General features: G+C 37.6%; 5 non-coding genes across 5 annotated transcripts; 2 read left to right on the top strand and 3 right to left on the bottom strand.

Moving 5' to 3' along the window:
• Nucleotides 1-4393: 4393 nt before the first annotated feature.
• On the bottom strand, nucleotides 4394-4465 carry TRNAP-UGG (transfer RNA proline (anticodon UGG)). The gene has a single exon. It is a non-coding gene; the product is annotated as a tRNA-Pro (tRNA).
• Nucleotides 4466-5409: 944 nt separating this feature from the next.
• Nucleotides 5410-5481, top strand: TRNAP-UGG (transfer RNA proline (anticodon UGG)). Its single transcript has one exon. It is a non-coding gene; the product is annotated as a tRNA-Pro (tRNA).
• A 1698-nt stretch (nucleotides 5482-7179) lies between these two features.
• TRNAP-UGG (transfer RNA proline (anticodon UGG)) lies at nucleotides 7180-7251 on the bottom strand. Its single transcript has one exon. It is a non-coding gene; the product is annotated as a tRNA-Pro (tRNA).
• Nucleotides 7252-8179: 928 nt separating this feature from the next.
• Nucleotides 8180-8251, bottom strand: TRNAP-UGG (transfer RNA proline (anticodon UGG)). Its single transcript has one exon. It is a non-coding gene; the product is annotated as a tRNA-Pro (tRNA).
• A 9162-nt stretch (nucleotides 8252-17413) lies between these two features.
• Nucleotides 17414-17485, top strand: TRNAP-UGG (transfer RNA proline (anticodon UGG)). The gene has a single exon. It is a non-coding gene; the product is annotated as a tRNA-Pro (tRNA).
• Nucleotides 17486-21656: the final 4171 nt, after the last annotated feature.

Below are 21656 nucleotides of genomic sequence, written 5' to 3'. Positions count from 1 at the left end.
TTGGAAAAACTCAGAGGTGCGAGCCGGGGTTTGAACCCACGACCCTCTGATTGAAAGGCGATAGGTCAAACCACTAGGCCACCACGGCACGTATAATGAATACTGTGAATTTATTTAAATAATTAGAGTTACAAATATATTAAGAATATAATTATAATAATCAAATTAAAACCATTTACATAAAACTATTCTAAACTTATAATACGATAAAATAAAAATATTTTTTATGAATACTTTTTATTTTTGTGAAATATGTACGTTTACTTGTTTACTAATGAAGTTATGATGAGTCATTCCAGCAGTCAAACTGCATAATCAGCCAAAGTGCGCAACGTCTGGGTAACGAAACGACGTCCCAGCGAACTTGATATGGGCAATAAAGCTCGCATGCGGTAGACGATGACAATTACTCGCGGGCACAAAGAGATATGTATTTATACATTTATAAATATTGTAGTGGTGATGTGATAATTTAGGGATTCTGTGAACTGGCTAAGTTAAGCATGTTAGTTGAAAAACAACGAAACTTTTTGTATATTTCACAGTTGATACAAACTTGTTCATACAGACCCATTAAACCTATGACAAATATGTCAATAAGTAGCTAGTAGTAGCAAATCTGTCTGGTATGAAATGACTCTACGTCAGTAAGAGAGAATGAGTCAATCCCAATCAAGTTCTGTCACTGTCCCATACTAAAACATCGAGCACTTCAAATGTAGTGTAATGTAGTTTTGTTTCTGTTTATTTTGTGGAACAGCCCTGTTACTAATAATTATTATATTTTTGAATACTAGGGCCACATATTTTTTTATTATGAAGGTATAAAACTGAAAAAGAGTTTTCTTTGCGTTAAACTTACATCTTATCGTTATTTTTCTAGACATCAGTGATGTGGCGCCGTAACAACTCGATTCCCGCCGGGAGAATAATGTGGTGATGGTTTCTCCATGCCTTCCACATCGCGGTAGCTAACATACAATTTTCTTATTTCCCGGTTGCCAAACGAAAATATTTACTCCACGCCACTGCCAGGCATTTCACATAATACCCAAAATTAAGAGGTCCCAGCAACAATGCGACATTATCTCCAAATGCACAAACAGCATATGAGTTATTATAAACCGTCTCGGTGAGCAATTTGGGTTTCCGTCGGTGCAGTACGGAGCCCATACGGAATCCTGCCAAAATTGCCGTCTTTCCGCAAGCTGACGAAAGGAGCCGGCGGCACCGACGATTAAACTAGGATTAAAGATTTGACGGCAGTTAAATGTGTGACGCTTCGGGGTGCTTCGTAAAAGGAATATTTGTGTTACAGCAACGGTTTCTTCTTAATTTTTTTTATAATTTTCACTAATAATTATGTAATAATAATTACTTTTGTTTCTTTTATACTTCAAAAGCAATGTAAAGCAAATTTTTGATGTTAGTAGCGTAACAGGTGATTTTGATTGGGCTCTAGGATAGGGATTGATAGTACTATTTAATTTTTATGAAAAAGGGGAAATCTAAAGAGTTAATTTTTTTTTTAAAGTCGTGAAAGTAACGTCGTACAGTTTAACGAGTACGAATTATTTTTTAATTATTTGTTCCGATTACTTTAAGGCCTCACCCGGTATAACTTTAGTTAATAAGTAGCTAGTGACACCACTGGCTGTCATAATAACAAACCTTAGACAAAGTTCATAGCCCGCGTTTCATAGGCTGAAAAGAACATTTTAAAAAGCTCTTGCACCCTGAACTCTAGGTTTATATAAGTTTTTCAAGTGGAAACGCATATGCAAGCACCGTGTCAGTATGGCGTACATCCAAATGTGATGTAATAAGAGATGGTAGTTTGGCATCCTGTGAGTAGCTTTGTGTTAAACAATACAAATGGCCGATTTGAAACAAACTGCGCTCGTGTTGCAATGTTCCTACGCAGTATCGAAGGGAGGTTTAAATGATAGAGATGGAAGGAATCCAAATTGGTTGCTTGTACAATATTCCTTTCGAGAGCCAATCGCGTGCTCTGCGAGTCTGTTTTGCAAACGTTAAACGATCTTCGACTCGAAAAATCCTTAAATAACCCCAAAATACGGTACTTTTGTCAATTTCTTGAATTTGCCATGGATATCCTATTTAGCAAAGAGAAAAATGAATTCGGTTGAACATTAGATTTTTAGTGATTTTTGAAAATCTTTATATTTGTATCTTTCTAAAACGGTTTTCTCTATGTTGCAGGTATGGCGCTACTTGCATGTGACGTCACATGCTAGTGCGTCTTTCTCTGTCTAATCTTGTATATCAAGCCTTTATAACACTATATAATATTTTTCTTTTTGGTAACATGCATGATAAGCTTTAATTTATTAAATAAATAAAATAGTCAAATACTGTATTACTGAATAGTGAATAGCCACAGTCGCATAGCTCTCCCTTTAACTTTAGTATCTCTTCTTCCCACGGAAAACCATATTTTTCCATTAAAAACTGCTCAACGCATAAATAAACCTTTTTATATTAGTTGTGACGATCTATTCGTGTCATTCCGCCGTCGCCATCCAATTCGCACAGACCGTAAACCTGCGGCCACGTAAGCGATCGACTTTGATTTGAAAACACCGCAACTCGTTTAATACACCGCCACCATTAAAACGCAACTGAGCAACGCAGAACAATAGAAAAACACACCTTGTCGCTTCAAGATACGGATGGCATGTAGGATCAGATGCTAGCATTGTAAATGCGGCTCTTTTGACATGGAGAAAGGTATCGTGGGAGTTCGATTGTCGATGGGATTTCTATCGTGTTGTCAATTTCATGAATGTATGGACGATGGCTTAATTAGGTGCCAAATGTCGGAGTAGTGTAATGCGTGGTGCAGACTAGCAAGTGGGTCTGATTTGTAGCAGTAAGAGCTTTGCAATAAGCCATGCTGAAAATTCGAGAGAAAACTTAAGAAGTACATGCAAGATGAGTTCTTTTGGTTTTAGATCTGATAAATAAGTATCTTGATACTGACTTAAACACCGCATTGGTTGATCAATATTTATGACACAGTTTGTCGTTTTTTAGAATTAGTTATGAGTTATTTCGTGCTAAATTTGAACCCGCTTATTTAAAAAATAACAGCTTTGCTACGTCTATTCTTTGCGACATAAATATCGAAGGAAGGTACTCGTTTACACTAATTGCAAGATGCATAGTAGGTATCATACTATCGCCAGCAGTATCTGCTTACGCGTGCTTATTATAGTACCTACCTCTTAAAATCTTAACATCTAGGAAATCAATTAATGTCCCGCAACCCGGATTCACTTTACAACAGAGTAGCACTTAAAATGGCTGCTACGCGTTGCAACAAAAGCTCGTAACAACCATATCTGTTAATTGTTTCTAAGTGTACGCACTTACGCACGTTTTAAAAAGTCCTACAATCAATTTTATGTCTAAGAACAATGCCTGGTTACACAACAGTGGGCAGGACCACCGACGCCGCAGTGATGGATTGTCATGCTGTACGTCAACTTTGCTGGATTCTTTAGCAAATTTTATTGAAGTACCTTTCTGTTACCGTAGACCAGGGTGGCTTTGAACTGCCGAGGTGCAGTTGGTGTCTTCATCAATTATCTTTTGTTTTCGTGTAAATATCAAACATATTTTAAACTCAATGCAATATTATATTTGATGCTTGTGGATGTTAAGAGTTGATACAAGAGTAATGCAATTAAGGTGAATATAACAGGTCATATTTAGACCCCGTTATCAAGCGGGTAGTTTGGTGGCTACCAAACATTATTGATGTGCAAAGTCTATATTTTTTTAATTGAGTTTTCAGATAAATATTGGAGTTCCCATACATAGCTGTAACGTCTGGACTTGGATAGTTTGTATTGCGCATCACTAAATGTTAGGCAGCCACCAAACTGCCCGCTTGATAACAGGGTATAGCCATATTCACTTTAATTACACTTTAATTACATTACTATTCCCGATTTTTTTTATATCCTTAGATGAGTTTACACTTGTCAAAAAACAAAGAAAAAGGTTGCAATATAAGTTAATAATATAAGATAAAAGATAAGCAATTAAAAACCTACTTGCATGTTTACAATAAGATACGCACTATTTTCGATATATTTTTTTAGAATGAGTGTTTTCTCTGTAAGTGAATGTTTGCATTCTTTTGAGTTTGTCAATTGTGTTTTGTTTCTTTCCTTTGTACAATAAAGAGTTTACATACATACATACATACTTAAACCATATGATTAGTAGTTACTTAAGTATACGGAAATAAACAGCGTAGTGCAAATAGTGATAAAGATTTTTGCAGAAAGGAAGATGAAGTTCGAAGGCAAAATAATAACAAATCCATATTAAGGTAATTAAGTAAGTGATGGGCATCAAAACAGGGCACGACCGGGATTTGAACCCGGGACCTCTCACACCCAAAGCGAGAATCATACCGCTAGACCATCATGCCTCTTATGAACCTATTGAAACGTGGTCGTCAGGTTCGTTTTTCATACAAAAACCATCTGTTTAAATAACTCATAGGTGATGATCTGTATACCTCATAATATAGTATTTTTCACATTAACAGTAGAAAAAAGAGAAAGAACATAAGAAATATCAAACTGGATTTTTCACTATAATATATATATATGTAGTTGCATTTGCATGCACCCAAACTAATATTTCATATTACTTATAAGTTTCTGTCGTAGACGTATTTCTTGTGAGTTAAAGAAATATTCTATAACATAATCGCATCGTTACAATAATTAACACTTACTACTCACATACTTACTTGGATAACTTAGCGATCCGAAATGGACCTTAGCCTCCGACACCAAAGAACGCCTCTCTGCTCTGCATTTTTTTTTATTCGACTGGATGGTAAACGAGCAAGTGGGTCTCCTGATGGTAAGAGATCACCACCGCCCATAAACATCTGCAACACCAGGGGTATTGCAGACGCGTTGCCAACCTAGAGGCCTACGATGGGATACCTCACGTGCCAGTAGTTTCACCGGCTGTCTTACTCTCCACGCCGAAACACAACAGTGCAAGCACTGCTGCTTCACGGCAGGTTTAGCGAGCAAGATGGTGCTAGCAATCCGGGCGGACCTTGCACAAGGTCCTACCACCTGCAAACTTGGGCCACGTCTTGCCACTCCGGCTGCTGGAGCTGGGCGATATATTTCTCGACCTGGTCCATACACCGGTATCTAGGCCGTCCGACTGGACATCTTCCAAGACGACAATAACACAACAATTAACAAAAATAAAATATTTTAATGTTTATTCATATTTTAGGCCAGGTCTTTAATGAACTTACGTAATAAACATCCAACAATTGTTAGAGTAGGTGGTTTTTCAGGCATGAATTGAAATGGAAACACCTTTATTAAAGCCTGAACAAGAGGCATGATGGTCTAGCGGTATGATTCTCGCTTTGGGTGTGAGAGGTCCCGGGTTCAAATCCCGGTCGTGCCCTCTTTTAATTCAAAAACTCACTTAATGACCTCAAATTAACTATCAAAAAGGTATTTAAAATTAAAATAGATTTACAATACATTTAGAGTACGTACAGGTACATAAAAGACACCAAACATACAATAATGACTCAGTCCATTTAGGACCCTTTTTTTCGGTGGAAATTTCTCAGTAGGTACGTAAATACAGTTAAGATGTTTAGACTTATCTAAGTTCTTAACTTTGGCACCTCGTACATGTTTGTAATTTTTATGCAATTCTTATTTTTAATTTACTTTGTTATGTTCACTTCAATAGTCAAGATTATTGTACCTAATTAATTATATATTTTGTTTTGAAAATAGCAGAACTAAATATTTTCAAAATTGCTTTCTTGGAGTTGGATATGAGGATATTACATATATCATTTTAGGAGCCAAAACTTGGTATGTTTTGAAAATGATTTTTATTTTAATTTAAAACAATTGACAGAAATATAGTGATGTAATATATTTTTAGAATGGGCTTAGTAAGTAGATACCACAAACGATAGGTTTCAGAACAAAAAAAAAACTTTCTCATGCAAAAAAAGATGACGTCATAACTCCTTTCCTTTTTTGTTTTTTTTTTCGTGCTACGGGTCTTCGTGCTTGATTCGTATGGCCTAAAGATCAATTGTTCCGATTTTCATGCTTTTAACACCATTTGCAGCTTTTTTTGGCGTACCGCTAGCACTACTATACAGTCCAGTTGTTTAGCACTCTTACGCAATTGACAGTAAATACGGTCTAATTTAAATAAAGATTGTTTTTTTTTAAATCTTTTTGTATTTTTTATTTAAATTACAAATTTTTACTTTTACGGTCATCCCGTAAAACCACTGTTGGTGGCCAACAGTGGTGTAGCTACACCACTGTTGGTCTTATTTTTCTGGTTTTTCTGTGCATCTATATTTCAGTTTATATTTTCAATCTAATTCAAATAATTTGGAGCATTTTTTTTATTCGACTGGATGGCAAACGAGCAAGTGGGTCTCCTGGTGGTAAGAGATCACCACCGCCCATAAACATCTGCAACACCAGGGGAATGGCAGATGAGTTCTCAAGTGTTCAATTGCCAGTAATTTCACCGGCTGTCTTACTCTCCACGCCGAAACACAACAGTGCAAGCACGGCTGCTTCACGGCAGGATTAGCGAGCAAGATGGTGGTAGCAATCCAGGCGGACCTTGCACAAGGTCCTACCACCTGCATCTAAACAAATTCGATGTTGACGATGGAGACCGTCGGTAGTTGTACTTATAAAAGTTTCAAATTAAAATTCAAATATTTATTGATAGGTTGTAAGTTGGATACATAGGTTCTTAATAGCCCATTTAGTCCGTTTTTGTGATTTTGTTTCATAGCCATTTTTATTTCCAGTAACGCTCCCCTAAATTTAAAATTCATGTAATGCGTAGCATGTTTGTGTTTGGATAACATAAATATGCATATGTGTGCCAAATTTTAACTAAATCTGTTCTGTAGATCCGGAGAAAATTGATTGTGACGTACGGACAGACAGATAACGTAAAGTGATCCTCTGAGGATTCCGTTTTTTCGCTCGGATGTACCTACGCACCCGAAAAACCTAGCAATAAATGACAAACTGTTAAAAAATACTATTATAAAATTAGATTAAATACAATCAGGCTAATTAAATCACTCTAGCACTTAAAACAGGGCACGACCGGGATTTGAACCCGGGACCTCTCACACCCAAAGCGAGAATCATACCGCTAGACCATCATGCCGCCTGAATTGTTTCCGAATTTTTTTCTTAAATTAGAAACTAAATCACCTGTGTAAATAATGACGTTGTACTACACTAGACTTACCTACATACTACATTTTTCTGTGAATTCTGGCTTTTACGGATTAAAGCAAAATTATATAGTATTTAGTTAGATAGCCGTTGTTGCTCAGGGTGCTCCGGCTCCAGCGTTACTAAATGAGACCATACTCTCTCATAAAGGGGTACGTGACGCTGAAGAACTCAAGGTTTTCAACGTCGCTCCTCAAAGATCTACAACTTAAGCCTTACAGTTGCTAACGCACTACATACCGCAGTACGTAAAAAATAACGATTTATAATTACCTTGTAAATCTGTTTAAAAAATATATACTTACCTACCTCGTTAAGTTTCTTGCCGGATTCCTCTCAGCAGAGTTTTTTCCGAACCGGTGGTATGTTTTTTGATATTCATAAGTGCTTGTTATAGTCTAAATTAAATAAAGATATTTTGATTTAAACTTTGACTTTGAATCGAATAGAATACAATAACATGCTTAAAAACACATAACACATAGACAATTTAAGAAAAAAATAAAAACAAGTTTCATTTCACTTTTCAGTCGATAAGTCTCAAGTTAAGTAAAATGATATGGTCCTAAGCTAGTTACGTAAATACCTATAAACTGCTACTGAACGACTAAATAAAAACCCTACTTATTGCTTCTGCGTCAATGTCGTTGTCGTCGTTGGCTGAATCATCGATAATATCGCCAGAGCTACATAAGAAAAAAAAAACAAATTTGATGTGACAGATGGACAGACAGACACACCCAAGTTATCCTATAAGGGTTCCGGTATTATACGGTTTGACTTACAATTACAAGCCAAGTAATTTGAATGCTGCTGTAAACTTAAATTTAACGCATAGGATAATTATTCAAAAAACAGGGCACGACCGGGATTTGAACCCGGGACCTCTCACACCCAAAGCGAGAATCATACCGCTAGACCATCATGCCTCTTAAAAATTACGTAAAAATACCTGATGAAATTCAGCATAACAATAATATCACATATCACAATCACTTGAACAAACTTTCAAGTGACGGAGGAACATTATAAATGATTCGCCTCTACATTATGGTCGTCGTTCATACACCATTACCTCTCATATTTCCACATGCATAGCTCAGTAGGTAATTATAATAACAGAACTAGTAATAAGAAGTAAAAGCTAGTAGGGATTATTTTCACTGTTGCTGTTTAGGTAATTCCAACGCAATCGAAGCAGAGTTTATAAATTGCTCCAAAAACTTAACGTAGTTAATCATTTCACCCTTAAGTTATATCTACCCTCGTGTACAGATCGGATGGATATGATATCGGGCAAAATGGCGCGTTTTATGCACTTGTTGTAGTTACAATCATCCATGATTTCGTTTTTTCCATTTGTGGTATTGAACTCTAAAAATGCTTTCCATTTTCGTTTTTGTTACCGACACCTAATATTACCAGACAACATTCAATCTCTTTTAGTTGCGACACAGGCTTTAATACCATAAACCATCATCTTCAAAACTTACAACAAACACGTAAAGTCTTTCTAATCTCATTAAATAGACTTGTAAATATTGTATACGCAAGCAAATAAAACATTATTCCTGCGCCTGTCCGTGTCGCGGCACTATGGTAAGTAAAATGTATAGGTAATTAGGCAGTAATATATCGAGATTGGATGTTTTCTCTCATTAATGGCCCGTTATTCTTACTTTACCCGGATTGTGGACTGGCCCGTTTTATTTATCCGATATTTACGACAAGCGTGTAATCTTGTGAGGGAGGTGCATGATTTATGGTTTTCTAAATATTAAGAATCTGGTAACCGATTTTAGAAGTCACCTCGCTCGAACTAGATATCACTCGAAAGAGCGATGATGATGATGATGATGATGATGATGACCTATTGCTAAGACGGTTAAATAAAAACCGGCCAAGAGCGTGTCGGACACGCCCAAAATAGGGTTCCGTAGCCATTACGAAAAAATTAAGTAATATTTTTTTAAGGATTTCGTGTTTTATACGGAATCTTCCAAGTTTAGGTATATTTATACCTGTTACCGCATCCCTAAGACGACGCAGGCAGGCGGTGGGGCGGAGAGGGAGCTCTCGATGGCGCGCGCGGCGAGACGTCACTTGCGACAACTGACAGGAGATGAAGCGCATCATACATTAAAAATTTATGTAAAACTAGCAACAAATCTTCAATTAAACAACTTTCTACTGTATCAAAGAGTTCTTATTGTTGTTCCAACAATAAGATGATGGTGACCCCCGAAGTGATAGCGAAATTTGGATAAAGATGGCACTATAACCTACGAACCTGCAACGCTTGGCGCACACGAGGCACACGATTGATGAAACTCAAACAAAAGAAGACGAAAAGCGGAGCGTACAAGAGCAAATCGTTAATCAAGGAAGTACCTTATTCCTATCTTATTCCCTTTCGTACCTACTTCAACTTGTGTCGATGGTGTCGGTCAGTTTCTAACTAACTAACTAGTGTCATCCTCCATTTTGTTTGCACGAAATTAACTTAATTTTACAAGTAAGACAGCTTCAATCCAAAACCATTAATTCCACACAGATAATTAATAATTGTACAGCTTTGACTTCGTTTAAAACCAGATTATTTAAGAATACTTACCTAACTCAAACCTATACTAAAATATTATGCTACAACAGATACCTACAGATTTCGTAACATTCTATCTAACCGTGCATCCGCATAATTCGCATCAATTTAATACATAATGCTTTAATAACTTCATTGCCGAATATTACAGGTTAAAAGATCGAGGGAGAGCAAGTTGGTGAGAACAAAAATCAATGAATAACAAATATACGATCTACAACAAGAGGGATTGCTGTGAAATGCAAATTGAAAGTTAAAAAGTAATCTTTAGTGTATGTATACATACATAACTACACTAAGTCGTCTGATACCAGGTTTGTTATGTTGGTTAGTTGGTTGCATTAGGAACAAATTATTCTCTGCTCTAAGAGGTTAGTGGTTTATTGTTTGCTTCACAAAATGACAGAATTAAAAGATTTTATTAAGAATAGAGGCAACATAAGAGCTCGTTTAACAAAATATAATAGTTATTTGTCGCCTTTGCTAGAGCGTGAAGTCGGAAAAATAAGTAAACAAGAGGTGAATGAACTGACTTTGAGGTTAGCAAAATTACAATATATGTTTTCCGAATTTGACGAATTGCAATCAAAAATAGAATCACTTCATGAAGACGAGGAGAATTCGCAAATCGATGAAAGAGAAGTAACCGAAAATCAGTTCTTTACCTCTATTGCCCAAACTCAGCAGTTATTACTAGCTTGTGAAGAATGCAATAATAAAAAAGAAGTTTCAAAATCAAAGCAAAGCTCACTAGAGTGTACTAATATCAAATTGCCTACTATTCGGCTTAACCCCTTTGATGGCAGTCCAAATAAATGGCTTGAGTTCCGAGACACATTTCAATCTCTGGTCCATAAAAATGATTCAATAGATGAAATCAGCAAATTTCATTACTTAAAATCGTGCCTGGAGGGCTCTGCTAGTGCAGTGATAAATTCTATAAATGTTTCTTCGGATAATTATGCCATTGCTTGGAACTTACTCTGTGAACGGTTTGATAACAAGCGGTTACTTGTTAATCATCATCTTCAATGCTTGTTTGCAATAGAACCTCTATCACGAGAAAGCGAGAAAGGCTTACGGAGCCTTATAGATGTAATTACAAAAAACTTGCGTTCCCTTAACTTACTTGGAGAGCCAACGGAGTACTGGGATACATTAATTATTTTTATGGTTTCTTCCAAATTAGATATTTCTACTGCAAGGAAATGGGAAGAATACAAAGGCAATTTGAAAAATTCGCCCAAACTGGAGGAGTTTTTTACCTTTCTACGTAATCAATCAGATATACTTGAGGCATTAAATTCCAAAAAATCTTTACCAGACATAAATGAAAAACGTACAAATGTAAGTAAGTCAAAAACATTTATGGTGTCTTCTCCTGATACACAGATACAGTATCCATGCTTGGCTTGCAGACAAGATCATAGATTGTATGATTGCCCACAATTCAAAACAATGTCTGTTGACGAACGCATGGCTAATGTATCCCAATGGAATCTGTGCAGTAATTGCTTGCGTACTGGTCACCGATCCTTTCACTGTCGCCTCGGTGGCTGCAGAATCTGTTACAAAAAACATAACACATTATTGCACAGACAACAACAACATTTCCAACAAGCAGAGGAAAGTCAGGCAAGACCCCATAACTTAAATGTTCCACAAGCACAGCAACACTTACCTGCTACTAGTAGCTTACCGACGTCAACGTTGAGCTTACCTACAACATCACAAATATTACCTACAACCTCGTACCACTTGCCCTCAACTTCAGACCCATTGGAGAACGGCGCAGCTCCGTTTCAGTCGACATCGTTTCAAGGTCATACATCTATTGGCAGTACATCTACTGTTTCCTCAGGCCAGGTTCTCTTGTCTACGGCTTTAGTCAAAGTGACAAACAATGGTCACACATTCACCTTGAGAGCCTTACTCGATAGCGGCAGCCAATCATCATTTGTCACCCAAGCTGCACAGCAGAGGATAGGTTGTAATGCATATTCTAATGAGATAAAATGTGTATCTGGTCTAAACAATGCATCGTTCCAAATAAACAAACATTGCAATTTAAATTTGACTTCTCTATATAACACAACGTTTCAAACAAAGGTTAAATGCTTTGTGGTTCCAACAATCACCGATAGGTTACCAAACATGAAAATACAAACAAATTTCCATATTCCAAGCTACATAAAATTAGCAGACCCTGGGTTTAATAATCCATCTGAGATTGACCTCCTGTTGGGGGCTGACATCTTTTGGGATATAATCGGATCCAAACAAGAAAAATTAGGCCCAAATCGACCCATTTTGCGTGAATCGCAGTTGGGCTGGGTAGTAGCTGGTCCTACAGGGGGGAGCTCCGACACGTCCTCTACGGTACACTGTAACTTTAGCCAAGATATTCGCAATCAACTATCCAAATTTTGGGAGCTCGAAGAGTTACCTACGCCCAAGTTCATTAATACGGAGGATGAGATATGCGAAGAGATTTTTTGCAAAACGACATATCGGGACCTAGATGGCAGGTTTTGTGTGCAAATGCCGTTTCGAGAACCAACAGAAACGCTAGGCGATTCGTTTCATATGGCAAAAATGTGTATGTTCAGTAATTTAAAAAGATTAAATAAAAAACCGGCAATAAAACAATCCTATTGTGAATTCATCAATGAATACAAGTCTATGGGACACCTCAAGGAAATACCTAAGCCAGCGATTGGGTGTTATTTACCTCACCACCCCGTGTTACGCGAACAGAGTGAAACAACTAAATTACGGGTTGTGTTTAATGCGTCCGCAAAAACAAGTTCTGGACGGAGTCTCAATGACATTCAGTATGTTGGGCCTTCGATTCAAGACGATTTAATGTCTATCCTGTTGAGATTCCGTCAGTATCAGTATGCATTAACTGCAGACATTGAAAAAATGTACAGGCAAATCTTAATCGATCCAAGTCAAAGGCATTTACAATTAATTCTCTGGCAACCTGCAGAAGATCAGCCAATCAAAGTTCTGCAACTAAATACTGTGACATATGGCACTGCTTCCGCCCCCTTTTAAGTACGCGTTGTCTATTACAATTATCAAAGGAATGTTCAGACCCAAAAATTGCATCAATAATAAAACACGACTTTTATATGGACGACCTGCTTTGTGGGGCCGATTCCAAGGAAGAACTTCGTTACATTTGTCACGGTATTACTCAAACTCTTAATTCGGCTTGTTTCCCTCTTCGGAAATATCGCACAAATGCACCTTCGATATTTGAAACCAATTTAAGCTCCAACCGATCAAAGGCGTTTGATGCTAGCTCGAGTGTTTTAGGTCTGAAATGGCAACCGTCATCAGATTTCTTACAATTTGCCGTACAGTTGGGAGATTCATTACCCGCAACCAAACGTAGCATTCTAGCAAACTCTGCTAAAATATTTGACCCCCTTGGTTTATTGAGCGCATGCACTATAATTCCAAAAATTCTATTGCAGAGGTTGTGGTCATCTAAACTTGACTGGGATGATCCTATTCCAAATGATTTGGAAAGGAGATGGCTCGATTTCATCGAGAATTTAAGTCACCTCGAGACTATCGAAATTCCAAGGTGCGTCTTAAGTAAAAACGTGCGATCTATTGAACTTCATTCATTTTCTGATGCATCTCAAGACGCCTATGCAGCTTGCGTCTATTTAAGATCGATTGACGAAAGCGGTGAGGTTTCAACGCGTCTTTTATGTGCTAAGACGAAGGTAGCACCATTAAAACCTACTACGATTCCCAGGCTTGAACTGTTGGGTGCGTTGTTATCTGTTCGTTTGACTGTAAAGGTCGTTAATTCCCTTCGTTGCAAAATAGAGAGGCGGGTTCATTGGACTGACTCCACGATCGTACTGGGTTGGCTTGATACTGAACCACGAAATTTAAAAACATTTGTGTCTAACAGAATAGGAGAGATTTTGGAATCTTCCTTTCTGAAATCTTGGAAACACATTCCAGGGGAGTTAAACCCTGCCGATTTAGCATCAAGGGGTATAGAACCACATCTGTTACGTAATGCCTCCATGTGGTGGCAGGGCCCTTCCTTTCTAAAAAATGATGTTTCATGCTGGCCTAAGAGAAACCAATCTAAACTCGAATTACCTGAAATAAAAGCTTACATACTAAATGATTCTAAGACTACAACTAACATGCAACTAAATTCTACAGCTACGCTTACCATTACCGATTCAAATCCCGGATCCATTGTCCAACCCACTGCCACTAATTTATCAAATACTACGAATGGCTTTGTTGGTTCTGGTGAAAATAAAATAACATTAGTACAATTTGAACGCTATTCTAAGTACAGCACAATTCAACGTGTCTATGCTTATGTTTTAAGGTTTCTTCACAATGTCAGGCACTCTAACAACAGACTCACAGGACAATTAACATTGAGTGAACTCGAATCATCTCAAACCCTCTTGATAAAACAAGCTCAACAAGAAACCTTTTCTGAAGATCTTAAACTATTAAATCAAGGAAAAAACTTACCGTCAAAATCCAATATTCTTTCTCTTACTCCCTTTATAGACGAGAACGGATTGTTGCGCGTAGGTGGTCGTCTACAACAGTCTTCGGAAAGATATACAAAAAAACATCCATTACTGCTAGATTCTAAACATTATTTGACGAAACTTCTGTTTGTTCATGAACATATACGTCTGTTGCATTGTGGACCTCAATTGTTATTGAGCTCTATCAGAGACAGAATTTGGCCCATTAAGAGCAGAATATTGGCAAGAAGCACCGTAAACAATTGTAAAATCTGTAGATTAATGAAAGCTAAAACACTCCAACCAATTATGGGAAACCTTCCAGTTTTGAGAGTTACTCCGAATCTTCCATTTGAAGTCACGGCAACCGATTTTGCAGGGCCGTTTTACATCACAGATCGTAAAGGGCGCGGTTGTAAGATCACTAAGGCCTACCTTTGCTTGTTTGTATGCCTCTCTACCAAGGCTTTACACCTTGAAGTTGCTAGTGATCTTTCATCTGAAGTCTTCATTTTATGTCTACGTCGTTTTATATCTCGCAGAGGGAAACCCTCTATCTTATATTGTGACAACGGCTCTAATTTCGTCGGAGCAAGCAATGAAATAGGTAGGTTGTTAGAGCAATGCAAGGACAGCGTTCAGAGTAATGCAACCAACGAAGGTATCAGATTTTTGTTCTCTCCAGCTTACTCTCCAAATTTTAATGGGCTGGCCGAGGCCGGTATAAAATCAGCAAAATTTCATATTACCCGCATTTTAGGTAATACTCATATGACGTTCGAGGAGTTATCGACACTATTTTCGCAAGTTGAAGCGATCCTAAATTCCAGACCTATAACTCCTCTCTCGTCCGACCCCAATGACCTAGATCCCCTTACCCCAGGGCACTTCCTTGTTGGCAGATCACTGACGTCGCTCCCATCACCCACGCTACTGGATGTGAAGCAAAATCGACTGTCACGATATAAGGTCTTGGAGAAGTTCCGCCAACAATTTTGGAATCGCTGGAGCAGGGAATATTTGACGGAGTTACAACAACGCACTAAATGGAGGGTCAATCAAGCTGAGTTGATGGTTGGAGATATGGTGGTCGTCAAGGATCATACGGCGCCTCCATTAAAGTGGCACATGGGCCGTATATCAGAAGTTTATCCCGGAACAGACGGAATAGCGAGAGTGGCTGATGTCAAGACCCACAAAGGAACTATTCGTCGGGCTATTAGCAATCTTTGTCCACTGCTTCCTGATCAGAACCTCGAAATCCAGGATGTTCGAGGGGGGGAAATTGTTACCGCATCCCTAAGACGACGCAGGCAGGCGGTGGGGCGGAGAGGGAGCTCTCGATGGCGCGCGCGGCGAGACGTCACTTGCGACAACTGACAGGAGATGAAGCGCATCATACATTAAAAATTTATGTAAAACTAGCAACAAATCTTCAATTAAACAACTTTCTACTGTATCAAAGAGTTCTTATTGTTGTTCCAACATACTTAGGCTGCTATTTACTCATAAACTACTAATAATTCTCAAAGCAAACTTAGCCGTTATAGTTTTCCTTGAAAGTTTGACATACTTACTACCATCCTGAATATTTTCAAATTTTTCCACCCACCGGTTTAGATTTTAGAGGTTTATTTAAAGTTGAATATTTCGCAAATTAATCACTGAATCGAAAAATCGTCTTTGCATACCCCTAATGGTTTTAAAAGACCTATCCAACGTTACCCCACAATATAGGGTTGGATGAGAAAAAAAAATCACCCCCACTTTACGTCTATGGGAGGTACCCTAAAAAAAAATATTTTTTATTTTAATTGTACCATTTTGTCGGCATAGTTTAATTATATATCCGTGCAAAATTGCAGCTTTCTATCATTGATAGTCCCTGAGAAAAGCCGCGGACGGACGGACAGACAGACAGACAGACATGGCGAAACTATAAGGGTTCCGTTCTTGCCATTTTGGCTCCGGAACCCTAAAAATCATGAGTTTTTAACTAATTACCTACAAATACTGCCCCGTAATATTTTTTACCGATAAAAGCAACAGTTTTAAACAATTAATTATCTACTACACTTTAACCGCGGCTTTGCACGCGTAAACCGTTAAACTGCTACCAGAATCTCCATTCTCAAAAATTACAGCGGTTGAAATTTTGGGATTTATTCCGATGCCGTGCGAAAATCGGGATAAAGTTATTTCACGCAAAATTACATTCAAATCCATACAGCCGTTTTAGCGTGAAGGATTAGCAAACAATAGATTCCGGGGATTCCCAACAACTAAACTGTGGTCTTTATTAGCGTTGCACTTAAAAGAAACGTGCCAAGTTTCATGACTAAACCTAGCGGTCGAGATTTCGAAAATATACTTAGCGGCACAGAATTTGGCCCACTCTTCATACAAAGTAACCTATTATTGCATACATTTGAGGGCCAGATTTTTTGACGCTCAGTATATATTCCAATCCCGTGGGAACTAGGTACCTACCTACTAATATCATAAATTGTAACATAAAAGTTTAAGTATGCACATATGCGTGACGGGCTTGCGTGATTTTTTATGTATGTTAGTCTTTAAACGTCTGGACGACTTAAATTAAATTTATTATGAAGATAATTGGGTATCTAAACTAAAATTCCAAAAAGTCAACCGCTAAGTTTAAAGACATCAAATGTGGCACGGGTCGAATATGTGTTTTTATGAATACCGAACTTTGTAATTTCTGAGAGTTCCCGCGTCAATTTCGCGATATCCCAATATTCCAATTTATTATGCGAACACACAGTGTAAGAAAACGTAAACTTAAAGGAAACGTACGTTCTTTAGACTTTACCACTGATGTTATGGTAGGTAACATTACGGCAGACATTACGTCTAAGTAGGTATTCTTATTTAAACAGCTGAAAAACTTGTACAGCTGTCAAGCCTAGACGATTTATTTTCATTGGATGCCAAGAGGCATGATGGTCTAGCGGTATGATTCTCGCTTTGGGTGTGAGAGGTCCCGGGTTCAAATCCCGGTCGTGCCCTGTTTTTGAACCATTATTCCACGGCTTAAATTCATGTTTAGGTACAGAAGCATTCAAATTTCTTCACTTTTGAGTAAAATCGTACCTACTGTACCTTATCTAGGTATCTTTTCATTTTCTGTCCGAAAGAGGGATAAGTACTTATGTTTTTCGAGCGTATTTATGTAAATGTGTATGTACCTACTTATGTCTATTTATTTATGTACAGGCAAAGCAACTGAACGATTTCGAGTTTTACGAGTGTATTATTGGAGTACGGAGGTGGCGGGACGACTTGGACGCATTCAGAAACGACTGGCAAAACGTAGCTGCCGACAGGGGAAGTTGGAAGTCCGAGGGAGAGGCCTTTGCCCAGCAGTGGGACATAGAAAATGGCTAACGAAAAAAAAAATTATTGGAGTTGTCATAACTGTCGGAGTGATATAGTGTATATGTATATATGTAATAGGTATTCCAAAATCCGGCCAGGTGTAGTGACGATCTGCGATAGGCTGCTGGTGCTGGTGCTGGATGCGTTTAGCCGAAGACAGGGCGCAATGGCATTCATTGGGGGAGGCCCATGTCCAGTATTGGACTGCTATAGGCTGATGATTATGATTCCAAAATGGCGTCCACGAAAAAAAAAGTTTTTTGGGCAGTCGGGTTATTTAATTGTTTTTTTTTTACTTATAATTATAGCTCCATCGATAAACTGATAACTCCGCCTCTGCATTTGACGAGGATAGGTACTAGGTAAATAAGACAACACAGAATTTAAATTTACGTATTGTTTGTCGGTACTTACCTCTTACAAATTTCACCTTACGCAAGCCTTCCTTTTTGAATAATTTTACTCTTATACTTATTAAATTCTAAGAAACATACAAATAAAGTATACACGCACGACAAGTAGCTTAACAAGGCTCTACATATTATAAAAATATTGAATAACACCGCACGAGCATAACCAATGTTTGTGTCACCTGCCATAACTTACACTCTCGCTACATTCCAAATAGTTTCGTAAAAAGTAAAATTCGAATAATCACTTGGTACTCATAGTAATCATATACACAAACAGTAGGTAACCTCTTCAGAATATCAAGTTACTTATTGACTGATCGAATAGAGTAGAGAGTAGGTAGCGTGGAATAGAGTGAATGCAGATAAATGAACGAGAGTGTTTACCTATCCCATTGTTATTTAAATGTCGCTTATTTTGTACTAGTTGTTGTTCGCAATCTTTTTTGTGTCCCTTGGAAAGTTTAGACGTTGCTAGGATATGATATAATCCATGTTAACCGCTAAATAAATGCTTTTCATGTGTGAAACAATTTAAAAATCGATTCTGTACTTTGGAGTTTATTTATTACAAACAGACAAAGATAGACCACTAAAATCTATTCTGTTTATAATATCAGTTTAGATACTAACAATCTCACATAATCAAATATTGTTTTCTTCTTATAGTTTAGAAAATAATTGACATAACTGGGCCAACCAACTTTTTTACCGACACTAATCTGTCCGCGACATTTTTCAAACAATTGCAGATTTTTGTAAGTAAACATGTTTTTTCTGTAATTTAATAGATGGTGTACATGAATACATGCCATCCTACGTAAGTTTAAGCTACCGCGAAATATCTTGTTGGATGGAAGTACGATTTTTTGGTAACGCTAGAGACAATTTTGGTAACGCAGGAGACGCCCAAAGTGTCGGTAAAATAGTTGATTGACCCAACTAAACACATACAGTATTATAAAACCATACAGAAGACGCCCTTTGAAGCATCTGCTACCTCAATTGGAGTACTGTTTACACTCGGATCACTCTCACTGTGCTATAACAATAACGCGGCACACGCTAACAAAGCTTTTTTATCCTTCTCTATGATGAAGTGATCAAATTTTAATAAATCGCTTCCTGTGCCACTATCGATTCCCGATAACATCCTTGGGAACGAATACGTAACAATTGGATGACGTATGCAACGATTGTATCGATATCGATTCTATACTCATAGCAGATAAGTATAATAGTTCAAACGGATGCTTGAAAGCGACAGTATAACCTTCCGATAATTTAACTACGAAAGTGTTTCAGTATTAAAATTACTTAATAAAAAAAACAATATTTAGTTATTTATGTTACTTCTATTTGGTGGTTTTCGAACTTTATCTTTACCGACCCTCTTTTAAACTCTATCTTTTACGTCTATTCATATAGGTATAAGTACATTGCAGTTCAGGGTACCTACCTGGTTATGGAACTCCTGACCAATAGATTTAGGCGCGCAAGGTCCTTACCAATCAAGTCTATGCTTAGGGAGTACTATCAGTCTGTCGTCTTGTGCATGAATGTTATATAGTTAGTCTATTTTATTTATATGTGACCGAATATCTATATATTTATATTAGTTAAAAACGTGTATTTTACGTTTGTATGTGTATCTGTATGTACTTACAGTACAGTACAACTTATGTGCAAAAATTGTATCAAAAAATATCTGAACACGCTTCTACGACGATAACAATAGAGTCGTGTTCAGATATTTTTGATAAAATTTTTGCTCACAAGTTTATGAACTCGACTGAACATTGCACCACCTGCTAAAATCTTTTCCTTACTTTTTTCTATGTATATGTTGCCTGTAAGAGATCGCTCGGAAGCGATAATGCCGCATACTGCTTTGATATTTTGTACCTACCTCTGTTTTCTATATTGTAGTTTTTTTAAACGACAGTACCTACATAAGGTGGCCCTGTCTTCTACTCTAATCATTAATTTTAAAAGAAATAAGTATCCTGTGCGGTAAATAAGTGCGGTTCTGCACCAACATCCGCAGACTTCTCTTGTCAGGCCTGAGGACGAACATGTCGTTCTCGCATCGGTCTAGTCAGCCACCAAAGACGTTGTGCACAGGCAACACGCCAAAATTCGTCTAGAAGAGACGCGTATGCCTGATGATGAAGTATCCTAAATATGTATAATGGGAAATAATGAGATTTGATAGGACACGATGTTCTAATGCAAAAAGTAGTAGAAGGAAAGATGAATGAAAAAGAGGAATGGGAAGACTAATAGGGCACTTAGATCAAATAAAGAAGAAAATAGATAGATAATGCAGTGGTGGCAACACGACGAGCTGATGCTGCAGCTAGGATATCCAGCACACCAGTATACTCTTGAAAAAATAATAGCAGATATGTCGTGGTTGATTCTTTTTGATCAGTATTTGATTCTACACAACGCAATGGTGGCGACACGATGAGCTGATGCTACAGCCAGGATATCCAACACACTAGTACACTTTTAAAAAATAATATACCAAATTTAAAAAACATTAAATAAGATAACTTAAATTTAAAATTTAAAAAACCCCGACACAAAAAAACGCCAGCATACAATTAAAAAAAAAACGCCCTAAAAAAACGCGTTTATCCCTACTCGCGGGGACTATGCTGATTTCCCACAAAATTAGCCTAAGTTAATTTAGTATAAATACCTAGTTATATTTTTTTAACTAAGCGTTGTCGGTGTCGGGGGACCGCTAAGGTTAATACTTTAAAAAATACAACAAATGTACTTTAGTTTTCTGTGGTACTTACATATACTAAATTAACTTGGACTAATTTTGCGGAAAATCTGCATAGTCCCCGCGGGATAGGGATAAACGAATTCTTCGCAGATGAAGTCGGGGGCAACAGCTAGGTAGTGCATAAGTAATTATTTTTTCCTTTTTAGTTGTTTTTTTTTGGCGGCGTTTTTTTTTATTTCATAGTAAGATTTAGGAAAAGTGTAGGTGTACCTACTTAACAGTATATACCTACCTAGTTACCTATCTACTCCTAAAAAACCCTGCCTCGAGTAACTGAGCCTACAATTACGATTAATATATCAATTCTTTGTTAATAACCGATTAAATCGACGCAGCTATTAAAAGGCGACCCAGTGCCACAATTGAAGAGCTAGCCCATATCCGCCGGCTACCCTTTAATTGTATGAGGCATGTTATTTATGCCACTGATACTATTATTGAAGCTAGGCTTGATGATACGGTTAAACAACTACAGATTGTGGTGGGCAGCGGCGTCTATAGCCCATGTAGCGCCCGTGTGCAATTATTACTTTAGCGCCATCTAGGAAGCGCGCGGTCAAAATGGAATAGGTACAAAGTGCCGCGGCCGGC

Source organism: Choristoneura fumiferana, chromosome 16 (genome assembly GCF_025370935.1).
Source record: "Choristoneura fumiferana chromosome 16, NRCan_CFum_1, whole genome shotgun sequence".
NCBI classification, from domain to species: Eukaryota; Metazoa; Arthropoda; class Insecta; order Lepidoptera; family Tortricidae; genus Choristoneura; species Choristoneura fumiferana.
Note: the sequence above shows the minus strand (reverse complement) of the source record. Positions and strands in the feature narration are given on the sequence as shown.